Genomic DNA, 14927 nt, shown 5'->3' with positions numbered 1-14927 from the left:
GATATTCAATCAGAAGCAAAAGAAATTCAGAGTATAGATAAATTTCAGAAGCATATCAGAGGAATAACATCAAAAACAACAACAAAATAGCTAAGGTGTGCATCTAATAGTTGGGTTGTTGGATCAACGCCTTCATGCGAGAAATCTCCTCAGATTGCTTCTTCAGGAGCTCAGATTGTTGCTTCACAAAATCTTCAAGAGCTAACTGTCTCAGAAGGAGAGAATTTTCCCTAGCCTTAGATTCTTCCTGCTGTTTTATCAATCTCTGCTTCAACATCTTGAATACCTTTGCTTCCCTTGATACATATTCTGACTCTGAATAGAAAGGCTCATTTGCTAGATACAACATTGAACCTCTAGCTTGCTCAGCTAAGTGCATCCTCAAATGTCTTCTTACTGCAGCAGCTTGGATCCTAAGACATTTCATGCTCACAACATCTAGCAGTTTAGAAGCTTTGCTCTTCAAAGATGTCCAATGATCCTCATAGGCAACAGACAATGTTGGAACTCTTCTTAGTTGAACTGTGGTTCAGGTGGTTATTGTTAGGGGCTTTCTGAAGCAACTTCCTCAGAAGCAACTTCAGAGGCTATTTGTAAGCTAAGGTTATCCTCTGATAGTTCACCTGAATAGTGACTAATCAGATTGTCTAAGACCAAGTTGTCTTGTGTGTGTTTAGGAGCAGGTGGTTGAGATGATGAGGGTGAGATAGTTATTATGGGTTCTAAAATTTGAGACACCTTGACTGAGTTGTCAGCTTCTGAGGTAGACTCTGGAGCAGCAGATTTTGGAACAGCTTCTGAAGCACCAGCTTCTGACGTTCCTTGAATCTCCTCCAGACCCATCCGAGCTTCCTCCACAGCATCTTCAGCAGTTTCACCAGCTATTGCCTTAACTTCAGCAATTTTCTTCACGAAGTATTCATCACAGTTTTCCAGCCCTAAAGCCTTGAGTTTCTCATCCCTTTCCAGTCTGTATTGTGCAGCCTTTTCCTTCTTCTCTGCTATCAAATCATCAGCATGTTCCTTAGCCATTCTTTCCAAAACAGGTGTCATCACAAACATTGGGCTGACAATTTGTTCAGGAGCTTGCTTCATCTTTCTAGGCTTTTGCTCTTCTGCTTCCATTTCTTCAAGAGCTTGTTCCACCTTTTCCTTGGTGATTGAGGTATCTCCTTTACCTCTTCTTTTCTTAGCCTTAACACCAGAAGCACTTTCGTAGTTAGTTGCTTCAGACTTAGCAACCTTCTGTTTCTTTGCCTTAGCACCAGCAGCTTCAGAATCAGTATAGGTCCTGGTCCTTTTGCCCTTGATTCCATCAGGAGCATCAGGAACAACTTCATCCTGAATGATGGCACTAGATTCTCTGGCATGTGCAGCTACATATCCAGCCAAAACTTTAGGATTATCTTCTTTTAAGATGGAAGGAAAATTCCTCAACAGTTCAGTTTCAACTGTGGACTTTTCCATACCATTCTCGTTGAGAGGAAGTTCCTTGATAATCCTCATAGCAAACAGAGTCCTGCTATTGATAATCTTCTCAGAAGTGGTAGTCTTAAAGCAGCTGTCAGAAGCAGGCTTGACTCTCCTCAGAATCTCCAGCAATTTACCTTGATAGAAGATTTCAGACAGAAGTCTCCCACATGGTACTTGCTTTCTTTTCTTGTTGATTCCTTATGTGATAGCCCATCACAGATGATGCATGAGGTATCTTGGAAGATTTATCTTCTCAAAAGCAGCCACGAAATACATAGCCAGTTTGTGGTCCTGATTTGGTTGGTCAGACCCTCCTCCTTTCTAAAAGAAGCAGTCTGCGATAATCTTCAGGAGAATCCTGTGATTATCTTCCATGTCCACATACTTAGCTTCTGGGTTTCCTTTCAGCAGCAAATTGGTGAAGCTTTCCAACAAGACATCATTCTTGCTGACGTTCCACTGAAATCTGCCTTCAGGAGCCACTCTGCATGCTCTAGCAATTACTTCTTTTGTGATGGTTATAGGAATACCCATCACTGCTGACCTGATTTCCAAACCCTTGAACTGTTCAAGACCCATTTCTTTTCTAGTCTTCCCTTTCAAACTAGAATCTCTTGACACAGCTTGACTTTCTTCCAACCTTGCAGCTTCCAGATTGTAGACTTCAGCCCTTACCCAGAAATCCTTGACCAGATTCTCATATGTTGGTCCATTCAACATACGAAAATAACCAGATAACTTTTGAGCGTTTACCCAAGCCCCACTTTATATTCTTTAAGAGAGGTGAAATCCACTGGTGATTCCTTTTGAACAATCAGGGATTCAAACGGAATGGACATGGTCTTTGATTTGATAACGTAACTAGCTTCTGGAGCACCTTGTTGTTGCATGCAGGATGTAGATTCTGGAATCTCTTGTTTTTGCGAACTGGATGATGCCATTTGATGATGATGAAGATTAGGGTTCTAGGTTTGAGTTTCAGAAAGTTTGCGCTTACTTCGCAAAGGTTTGAGAGTACAAAGTGTTTGTTGTGAAGTGAGTAGTGTGTGAATTGTTTAAGTGTTTTAAGCAAAACGTTTGCAATCCAGAAAAACGACAAACAAACATAACATTAATGACAAAGGGGGCGCGTGTTTAGTACATTCAAAGCTTATAATCATCATCGCCCTTTCAAGTTATACACCAATACAAATAAGCCACGTCAGAAGTTCTCAGAGAAACTGCCAAGTTAGTGGGCCAGGAGTTACTAAAAAGTAACTTCCAGCGTTTCCACTAACTCTGATATTCAGAAGCATAAAATCCAGCTTCTGGACTTCAGATGCTGACGTCATCATCAGAAGCACATTTTCCTCAGAACCTCAATTAAGAGCTTCTGATGGACTTAGCTTCTGAACAGACTTCAGAACCTAAAATCCTATTTAGGAGCAAGCAAGCTTTAATCAGACACAAAATGCATGTTCAATTTTTTCTTTGTAAAATCAAATCTTTCAATAGTTAAAGGCTTAGTAAATATATCAGCCCATTGATTCTCAGTATCAATGAATTGTATATCTAAAATTCCTTTTTGAACATAGTCTCTGATAAAATGGTGTTTGATTTCAATATGCTTAGCTCTTGAATGCAAAATTGGATTTTTAGACAAACAAATAGCAGCAATATTATCACAATAAATGGGAATACTGTTAGCAATAATCTGATAATCTTCCAACTGATGTTTCATCCAAAGTAGTTGTGTACAACAACTTGTAGCTGAAATGTACTCTGCTTCTGCTGTAGACATAGCAATAGTTGCTTGTCTCTTACTAGCCCAGGATATCAGATTATCACCCCAGAAATTGACAATTTCCACGGGTTGACTTTCTTTTAATCATATCACCAGCATAATCAGCATCACAAAATCCAACCAACTTATATTTGGGATGTTCAAATATCATTGTTGCATAGTGAAATACAAGCATTTTTATTAACAAAAAAATGTGAATATTTTTGTCAAAAAAAAATGTGAATATTCTTGTTTCATCAATTATGATAGATAACCATTTTTTTGAAATTCCCTAAAAAAAAAAAAAACCATTTTTTTGAAATCTTAGCTTAAAATTAACACTCTTCTCGAGAGAGCAAGTGTTCTCAATCCCGAATTCAAAAAGCCAACAAGTTCTACGGTTTTGTTTTGATCAATTAGCTTGCACCTTCTTTTGTTTTCATTCTTCCACTTATAATTTTTTTAATTACAAAAATGAAAGTAACACCACAAAAAAAAAATAATACAAAAATGGAAAGAATTATAATCATTCGGTGGACATAAGAAGATAATTTTTCATGATAGTGCATCAATTTGCATGAACTCAACATTGTAAATATATTATTAATTAAATTTTATAAGCATCCTCACAACAGTATCTTTTTTTTATTTTGATACATACCTTACAAGTATCTTATTCTTGTTGATATATTCTACAGAATATATATGGTTATTAGTAGGAGAGCTATATAGATATTATTTATGAAGATATCATTATAGGCTTAGTGATGACCATCAGGTACTAGTCCTCCAATATGCCCACCTTCACGGCTGTCCTCCCACGATGCCTCCTACAGTAGGCACTAGTCCTCCCACGATGCCTCCTATAATAGGCAGCCCACCGAAACCTCCTTCACCTGGTACACTAGGCACTCCTCCTCCAGATCCTTCTTCATTAAGAAATGGAAGGTGCTCACCTTCGGGTTGATAGCTGTCTCGATCAGGATCGACACCACCAGTCAGTCCTCCACGTCCTCCACCAACATCCACAGAATCACGATTGTCGTAGAGTTTTCTCGTAGCAGAACACATGCATAAACCCAACAGCACAAAGAGAGCAATGCTTAGAACTTTCGAAGTTGCCATATGAAATTTTGTTTGAACCTTATACAACTGAGATGTGGTTTCAAGATTCATGAGACGGGTATTTATAGCAATGAAATAACAATTTGAATAATTTTAATTCTTAGAAATGTAAATTATTCCTGACCAAAAAAAAAAGAAATGTAAATTATTTGCGTTAACTTAAATAACCGGAAGAATCTAAGCAGTAAAAAAAAAAACTTAAAAGATTACTACAATTAAATAACATAAAGAAGGAAGTACTAAAAAAACTTAAAATCAATTTGTTATAATCAAATAACTTAAAATACATCTAATGTAATTTAACCTTTAAAATAACCCTTTAAAATTTTCGAGTGCATTAATTATTTCTGGCTTAATTACCTTTTTGGTCCTCTAACTATTTAATTGGTATCGGTTTGGTCCTCTAACTAAAAATTGATTTATTTTGGTCCTCTAAGTTTGTGACCGTTACTACATTTCGTCCTCTCCGTTAATTTTATTCAAATTCTGTTAGGGTTTGTGTCATGTGGGTACCAGGGCTGATTTGGCAGATAATCTTATGATGACATGACATATTATACATTGTAGAGAGATATATGAGATAACTTTAGATAGAGAAACATAAAACCAGAAGACGAAAGGAAAACGAACTTTTTCTGGGAGAAGAGGAAAACGAAGGACGTGTTCTTCACTGCGATTCACCGATCGAAACCAGGTTTAATCTCTATCTCTTTGTTTTGATTTCGTATTGCTGTTTGGGTTAAACGAAATTTGGATTTTAGGGTTACTTTTTTGGGTTATTGTTTTTGAATCTGGTTTCTGGTTTAATCTCTATCTCTATTTCTATGATTTGATTTCGTATTGCTGTTTGGATTAAACGAAAATTTGGATTTTAGGGTTACTTTTTTTGGGTTAGGGTTTTTGAATCTGGTTTCTGGTTTTAGGGATTTTTGTTTATGGTATCTGGTTTAGGGTTTTATGTTCGGTTTAGGGTTTTAAAAAGTGCAATTTTTTAACCTTTGTTGTATGCGGTTGGTGGTTTAGGGTTTTTCTTTTAAACAAAATATTAAATAGTGGTGATCTTGTTGTGTTGATATTTGTATATATTTGTTTTATTAGGATTTGTGGGCGAGTTGTGATGGAGGATAAGTTTGAGGTGGTGGTTCACCACCAGGGGTACTTTAAAGTGCTGAAGCATGATGAATACAAAGGTGATGAGATTACATGGTTGTGTGATCCAGATTACTGGCCCTATTTTGAAATTATGGGTAATCTTGAAGTTTTAGGGTATAAGGATGTGGACTCTATTTTGTATTATGACCCTTACATGGCTGAAGAGATGGTGTTGTTGAAGGAACATGATACATGTTCTAGGAGGGTTCAAGCTATAACACAATCTGAAGGAAAGGCACATATTTATGTGATTCACCCAGTCTCACAACCAGAAATTATTAAGGTATTGGAGTATAATGTAGGGCCCATTGTTGTTGAAGAACCAAATGATGTGGCAGAGGATAATGTTGGTGTGGGCCCCACTGAAGCAGGAGTGGAGACATAAACATTTGGTCCCACTGAAAAAGTTGGGCAAACTATTGGTGAAGATAATGGGCCACATGTGGGTGAACAGGAAGCTGGGCCAACAGTTGGGCTAGATGACATTGACATTGGGCTAGATGAAAATGGTGCAAGTGACATTCATACTGCAGAAAAGAATTTAGAAGGGTGTGGTAAGGAAGTTTATGGTGTTAGTAAGGTAAAAGACAAGGGCAAGGAGGCTGTTGTAGAAGAAGATGATTTTTGTGTTGAGTTGAATGAGGATAGTGATGACAGTGCTTATGACATTCATTTTGAAGGTGAGGATGAATTTGTGCTCAATGACAACTTTGATGGTATTGATGAGGAGGGAGTTAATGGTAATAATGGTGATGAAGGAGTTGAGATTGGTGGTATTGGCGAAGAGGGAGTTAATGCTGATAATGGTGATGAAGGACATGAGGTTGGTGAGACAAATGTTGCAGACCCACCTTCTGCAGAGGCTTCTGTTACTAAAGGTATTAATTACTGACTTTTCTACTTTACATACTTCTATGTGTATTAATAATTGTCCTTTTTTGTTTTAGGTTTATTCATAATTGTACTTGAATCTTGTATGTGTATTAATAAGTGTCTTTTTTTGGTTTATGTGTATTATGCATGGACTGTAGATGCAGGGGGTGCTGATGCAGAGGTACATGTTACAGCTCCACCAAAGAGGAAGAGGGGCAGACCTAGGAAACAAATTGTCATTGAGGAAAAGAATGTTGAGCCATCTATAGCAGATAATATTGTGAATGAAGAAGATGTTCCAACTGAAAGCAGTATGCCTGGATCTGTTGTGCCTGATGATGATGATGAGGAGCTGGATTGTAGGGTTGAAACTGGTCAAGCAAGTAAGGGACAAGAGAAAGGATTGAGTGACAGTGAGGGGTATAACTCAGATGAACTTGATAGTGGAAGTGAAAGTGAGGAAAAGAGGTCTAGTAGGAAGAAGTTTCCAACTTTCAAATTACCAACCAAAATGTATGATTATAAGTGGCAGGTTGGTACATATTTTGGTACTAAACAAGAGTTTATCCATGCAATGAGGACATATGGCATTCATTCTAGTAGGCAAATTAAGTTTGAGAAGAATGATAAAATCAGGGTGAGGGTTATTTGCAAGGGTAAGGGTAACTGTTTGTGGTACATTTTTTGTGGCAAGATACCAAATGAGGAAACTTGGCAGATAAGGAAAATTGGTCCCAAGCATTCATGTAGTAGGAGCTTCAAGGTGAAGATGCTGAATTCTAAGTGGCTAAGTTCTAAACTTGAGCCTAATGTTAGAGACAATCCAAGTTTGAAAATTGATACCATAATCAACAAGACTAATGAAAAGTGGATGATCAAGATAACAAAGACAAAGGCAATGAGAGCAAGATCCATGGCTTTTGATGGAGTTGATGGTTCATTCAGGGAGCAGTATGTCAGGATGCATGACTACTGTCATGAGCTGCTTAGGTCAAATCCAGAGTCAATAGTTAAGATAACTAGTACACCATATGTACCTAGTGAAGATGAGTTATAAGATCCAAATGCTAATCTGAATCCTCATTTCCAAAGGGTTTACATATGCTTTAAGGCATGCAAAGAAAGTTTCAAAGAGTGCAGACCTATAATTGGATTAGATGGTTGCTTCCTCCAAACTTATTATGGTGGTCAACTGTTGACAGCTATTGGGACTGATCCAAATGATCAAATGCTCCCTATTGCATATGCTGTTGTGGAAGGAGAGACAAAAGAGACATGGGCTTGGTTTCTAGAACTGCTAGTGAATGATCTTGGTGGTCCAGTTAAGTGTGGAGGGTACACTTTCATTAGTGACCAACAAAAGGTATTACATAAGTACTTTTGTAATTTACATACTCATTTGTAAAATAACTTTATACATTTTTAATTGAAACCAAATAATGATTATGCAGGGGCTGCTGCCAGCTATGGATGAGTTGTTGAAGGATGTTGATCATAGATTTTGTGTCAGGCATTTGTACAACAATTTCAAAAAATATTACCCTGGAAAGAAACGGAAGGAACTGATGTGGAAAGCTGCCAAAGCTACATATCCAAATGCATGGATGGATGCTATGAAGGAAATAAAAGCAATCAATGCTGAAGCTTTCAAGTATCTCATTAAGATACCAACAAGGAGATGTAGCAGATCATATTTCAAGCCTGACCCTAAGTGTGACACATTGGTCAACAACATGTCAGAGTCTTTCAACTCTGTCATTGTGGGTCCTAGATCAAAACTTGCTGTGACCATGCTTGAGGAAATAAGAGTCTACATCATGGAAAGATGAGAGAACAACAGACATAAAATTCAGCACTATCCTGACAGTGTGTTGCCTAACATCAAGAAAAAGATGGAAAAAGAAGTTTGTTTTACAAATAAGTGGCTACTAAGGTATGATGGTATTTACAATCAAGTGGTCATCTAATTATTTAAAGTAGTTTTAAAATGGTCATCTAATTATTTAAAGTAGTTTTAATCTGGTCATCTAAATATTAAAAGTGGTTTTAAAATGGTCCTGTAACTTTATTTATTAGTATCATTTTGGTCCTCTGCCTTATTAAGGTGTTATGATTAAATAGTGACTGATATTATTAGTAACTGTTATGGTTCATATGTATGTGTGAAACAGGAGGTCTGGTGAAGATTTTGTTGAGGTTTGGCACATTTCTAATACTAGGGATCAAATGTCTGTGTGTCTTGGTAAGAAAGAGAGTTCATGTAGGAAGTGGCTACTGACTGGCCTACCATGTGTCCATGCTATTTGCTGTATTAGAGAAATGGAACTTGACATGTATGATTTTGTTCCTGATGAGTATAGGAAAGAAAAGCATGAAGCATGTTATAGGCATATCATATATCCTGTCAATGGTAGATCTTTGTGGGAAAGAACTAGATACACTGACCTGCAGCCCCCACCCATTAAAAGACAACCAGGTAGGCCTAAGAAAAAGAGAAACAAGGACCCATCTGAGTTGCTAAGAGATGATTCAGAGATGAAGAGAGCAAGGAATGGTATAAAGTGTAGTAGATGTAAACAATTTGGCCATAATAAGTCAACATGTAAGTTACCTCCACCACCACCCCCACCACCTACTGAAAATCAACCTGAGTCACAGTCTCAGACAACTAGTGTCAACCAACCTACTGCAACCACCACAGTTCACATTCAACCAACTGTTGGTTCCCTAAGGCAACCAACCAACACCACCACCACCACCACTTCCACTCAACCACCTGTTACACAACCAATTGCTACTCAGACATCCACCATAGGTTCACATGCCTCAAATAGAACCACCAACACTCAAGGTGCTGCTCCGACACAAGGTGCTAGGACACAAGGTACTACCCCACATGCTGCTGCCAAGACACAATCTTCTGCCAAGACACAATGTGCCGCCACACATGTTGCTGCCAAGACACAGTCTGCTGCCAAGACACAAGGTGCTGCTAAGACACCAGCTGCTGCAAAAACAGATGCTGCCAAGACACAAGGTGCTGCTAAGACACCAGCTGCTGCAAAGACACTAGGTGCTGCCAAGAGACAGGTTGGATCCAACTCAGAAGCAAGCAAAAAGAAAGGTCCAATCACAACCACTACCAACACTAAAAGACAGAAGTTACCTGTCACAAGGGGTCAACAGAGTGCAACAAAACCACCTTGGGTTTGAAGAAGCTATCATAATATTATTTACTCTTTATTTTCATATTTTGAGCTGATGTAATGATAATGGTTTGATACCATTTCTGTTGATGCTTTTATGTAATGAGAACCTATGGTGTTATGCCTTTTTGAGTTTGGTCTCATTTTTATAATGATGACATAATATGTAACTGAGAACCTATGGTGTTATGCCTTTTGAATTGGTCTCACCTTTATCATTCATTCATGTTTATGTAATTGAGAAAAATGATATATTTGGCAGCCATTATTTTTTTGTCATTCATTAAGAAACTGATAACCTTTTGAAAGTTTCTCACCTTTATCAGTCATGATTATAACATGACTATAACAAATTAAGCATTTACCACGAACTACATTATTGAATTATGTTTCAGAAAATTAACCATTGCATTGACAAATTCAGGATATACATTACATTAGAGCATGAACATTACATCAACAACATTCACTGCATACACATTTGACTCATCATACTAAACCCTCATCATCTTACTCTAAACACACTTAAACTACTTTAGATACATTGACATCAACAATGTCATTTGCACAATGTTAAACCCAAAACATACAACCCCAAACATTATAGCAATCTTGCAACACCTCCTACTATTACACAACTCTTCCTTTAGGAAAGAAACTTCATTCTTCAACTTTCCATTTTTCTTCTTTTGCCTTGCAATCTTCATTTCACGTTCATCAACATCATCACATTTATCATCATCATCATCAACAAATTGAAAATAGTTACAACCACTATCATTTCGGTTCCTCCAATTCCTACAACCCCAAAACTTCTTCCCACAGTTAGGGTTTGTAATTTCAGTAACATTCTTCAAAACTACAAACTCACCACACTGGCATTTTCGAATTTGTCTCCTAAACCCAGAACTTACAGATCCGGACATGACCCTTCCACCTTCGTTGTTGCTTCTTCGGTTAAATCGAGATCTTGCACTGGACATGGTGAAGTGACGAAAATGAACAAGAAGAAGAAGAAGAAGAAGAAGAAGAAGAAGAAAAAATTCGAATTGGAGGAAGATGAAGATGAAGAAGGATTTCGAATTGGAGGAAGATGAAGATGGAACCCTAATTTTTTGGGGGAAAAAGGAACAAGAAGAACAAACCATTAAAGACCCACACGATTATATAGTGCTGACTCATATATTGCCAAATCAGCTCTTAATTGCCATCTATGCACAACCCTAACAGAATTTGAATAAATATAACGGAGAGGACGAAATGTAGTAACGGTCACAAACTTAGAGGACCAAAATAAATCAATTTTTAGTTAGAGGACCAAACCGATACCAATTAAATAGTTAGAGGACCAAAAAGGTAATTAAGCCATTATTTCTTTACTAACATATACTTTAAAAAAATGCTTAATGGCATGACATGATATGTTGAGCAATCCACACGACTTATATTTCACAAAAAGAAAATTTAAAATTTTGTTTTAATAGGAATTTATATTACATTTGTTATATTGTTGATATCATTAAAAAAAAATAGTTTGCTACCAAAAGAAATTGCATAATATCTATTATTTATACTTATAATTTTAAATAAAATCAAAACAATTTTAAACGAATTCTTATAAAAAATATTTTCCGTAATTTATACATATTAGAGTAAAAAAAAGCAGACAGACGATCACGAAATGTACGTCTCAACGCTACATTGATCATTAAGCTCTTGCTTTTGTGTATTGATGGATTTTCAAATATTAGTTTAGTTTATATGGTTAGCAAACATTAATTCGTTATTATAGCTAGAAATAGCTTATTTGTTTTTGTAATACGCAACTTGCTAATATTCTATTTGTATCTTTTTTGTCAAGTAGCTAAATGACTGGAGTTCACAAATTTAAAATGTGAAGAATTGAGTTGTCTGAGGTTCGAACTTCGGTCAATGCATATAATATACAACGTTTTTACCAATTGAACTAAACTCTATCTGTATCCTTTATTACAAGAACTTCCAGAAAAAATTAACAGCCATTAAAAAAAATTGTTTAAGTAATAAATTTGTTTTAAATGTATGTTAGTTATGCATATTTAGGCCTGCAATTATTACTCGCTCTGTCTTAAATTAGGTATTCCATTTGATATTTACATGATTAATAAGAAAATGATCAATTGAGTTGATTTTAATGGTAAAATACGCATTCTCTCCGGTCACTATTAATTATAAGCAAAAATGATCTTTTTAGATTCATTGAATAATTAATGTATCAGTTCTACATTATAGACCAGATGCATTAATTATTTAATGATTTTATAGTTTTTTTTCTTATAATAATGACAGTTAAAAAGTGAAGGGTTAATTAAGTAAATGATCCTTATAAATATTCAGAATTTTGTTTTTAGTCCCTACAAAATAAAATCACACTTTTTAGTCCCTATAAAATTTTCCATCAACATTTTTAGTCCCTATAAAATTTTCCAACAACTTTTTTAGTCCCTATAAAATTTTTCCATCAGCATTTTTAGTCCCTAAAATGCTTAAGAAAAATGTCACAGGGACTAAAAAGTGTGATATTATTTTGTAGGGACTAAAAACAAAACTGTGAATATTTATAGGGACTAAAAACTTAATTAACCCAAAAATAAAAGTGTAAATAATTTTCTTATAAATAAAGACAGAGGAAGTAAAAGTGTTTTTTTGGTGTTAAAACCCTCCACTTTATATGATAATGAAATCTTAGTAATCTGAAGTTTGATTAAAAGATAAATTAAGTGAGATCAAGATCATGATTCAAACACAAACAACTTCAAACAAATTTCTTGTCATTTAGTAAAATTTATTAATCTCTTGAAAACAATCACTTAATTAAAGGGAGTAATAGTGTAATATTGATTGTCTACCATTTACATGCATATATTATTTATTATTTTTTTTATTTTTGTGTGTTGATTAAATCGTCCACACAGATAGAGAAAAAGTTATAGGATATTGCTTTGAATATGTTATTTTCTTTTAATTTAGGTAAATAATAATTAAACCTATACATCTATGAAATTCGTACTCTAGCTAGTTTTTTTTACGCCGTATTCTAGCAAGCTAGGGAGCTTAGATTTCGCAAATCTTGTAGACTAAATAAAAGAGCAAATCTTCCGTGTTAACGAAGGCAAAGGGTTAATTTTCATTAAGAAAAGACAAAGAGTCTAGGAAAAGATAATGAGTTAGACCATCCACGATGGAGCTTCCCTATTTAGGTGTTTAACCGGATCTCACATGTACACGTCATTTATTTTATAAATTTTTAATATCAACAAGCACTTAATCTCTCTAACCCACCACCACAACAAAATTTACTAATATGTCTTAATAATAACTTATTACATTTCTAAAATACTCATTTATTTCATTAGAAAATATTCAATGAAATTTACAAAAAAAAAAAAAAGAAAAGTGAGAGAAAAGGTCCTTATATAGGCACCCTTCTATGTAAGCACTGATAAATATCACTCCACAATAGAGGTGCATATTTAACTTGGTGCTAAATAGGTGAAACACCATCATTGTGGATGGTCTTAAGACACTACCCTCTCTATTTCATAATAATTGCTACGCAAAATTGATTAGTTTCGAAGTGTATTATTCAATTAATATTATATCCTCCTATTTTTTTTTAATATAATATCAATCACTGTGAAGTTTTTTTTAACAAACAAAAATAGAATATCCTTAAAAAAAATAGAATATATTAACACCAACAGAGAGCCCTTATAAGTATAATGTGTCTCAAAAATTTACAATTTTACATATAAAGCAGTGGAAATGAAAGGAAACAAAAAGAAATTAACATATAGTCATACACCCAAACGGGTTCTACCAATTATCTTTCAATTTATATTTTGAGGAGTTCATTTTACATCTATAAATTCTATCTTTCAATTTATATTTTGAGGAGTTCAATTTACATCTATACTATTAATAAAAAGGTACATAATCTTTTTAATGTAACCTATTTTAAATATATCTAAATTACCTTCAAACGTCTTAGTGAGCTTAGCTCAGTTGGCAGGACAATGCATAAAAGCAGGACAATGCATAAAAATATGCAAGGTCTGGGGTTCGAACCCTAGCCACCACCAAAAAAAATTACCTTCAAACCATTTTACTCTTAAGTATTCATGATTCGATTCATGATTCGATTGCTGAAACTGAAAATATACATTTGTTAGCTCTCTTTCTTAATCCTCGCATTTACGTTATCGAATATTGAATCCTATGACAAAGTGTATTTATTACCATCAAACTAATCTCATATACCATGTCTTATACTCGTTCCATCCCACAATAAGTGAGCATTTTGTAAAAACGTTATCGAATATTGAATCCTATGACAAAGTGTATTTATTACCATCAAACTAATCTCATATACCATGTCTTATACTCGTTCCATCCCACAATAAGTGAGCATTTTGTAAAAAAATATTATCCTAAAATAACTGACCCATTTCGTTTTTCAATGCAATATTAATTACTTTTTTCTAATTCCTTCAAAAAAAAGTTATTTTTTTCTTCTAATTATATAACTCTAATACTTTCATCATTCTCAATTCAATATATTCTACTTTGCATTTATGATAATGGTAAAATACTCACTTAAATTGGGACAGAGGGAGTATTTTTTTTATTTTATTACAAGAATCTTACCTTTTAATAACTACTCTTTTTTATTCCTCCATTTTATCATTTCTTACCAATCAAATAACTTAATATTTTTAAGAATGAGATACAGCTTTAAACTTTTTACTACATCCGTCTCTAAATATAGGACCCTTTTACTAAAATCACGGGAATTAAGAAAGTTGGAAATATTATTAAATTTGTTTATAATTACTATTGTTTTTACAATTTTATCCTTAAGATAGATAGTTAGTTTATGTTTTCAACATAATATTTATTGTTGATTGAAGAAAAAGATGCAAAATAAATAGGGATATGGTGGTAAAGAAATAATTAATGTAATTGAAAATAGCAAAGGGGTCTTATAAAAAGGGATGAATTTTTTTCTCAAAAGGGTCTTATAATACTTTCATCATTCTCAATTCAATATATTGATGAAAGTGGAAAGAAGAGCACATTCATGTTTGTCTTGACGCTAATTTTTTTTGGTTACATGTCTTGACGCTAATTTATGATAATGATAATGCACATATAATTAATAAGGATGATTTAGCATAATCATTATTATTTTTTCTTTTTTATATACTCCCTCCGTTTCAAAATACATGTCCAATTTTTACAATGTGCACTATTCACTTGACTTACTTTGACCATACTTTTTAACTAATGTATAAATA

At 34.6% G+C, this 14927-nt stretch overlaps 1 pseudogene; it reads left to right on the top strand.

Moving 5' to 3' along the window:
* The first annotated feature begins 5477 nt into the window (after positions 1-5477).
* Positions 5478-9598, top strand: LOC146900125 (uncharacterized; annotated as a pseudogene).
* The last annotated feature ends 5329 nt before the right edge of the window (positions 9599-14927 follow it).

The sequence above is a fragment of the Medicago sativa genome, chromosome 8 (genome assembly GCF_051527215.1).
Source record: "Medicago sativa cultivar Bolivia chromosome 8, Bolivia_mono, whole genome shotgun sequence".
Lineage (NCBI taxonomy): Eukaryota > Viridiplantae > Streptophyta > Magnoliopsida > Fabales > Fabaceae > Medicago > Medicago sativa.
This window is presented reverse-complemented; position numbering and strand designations above follow the sequence as displayed.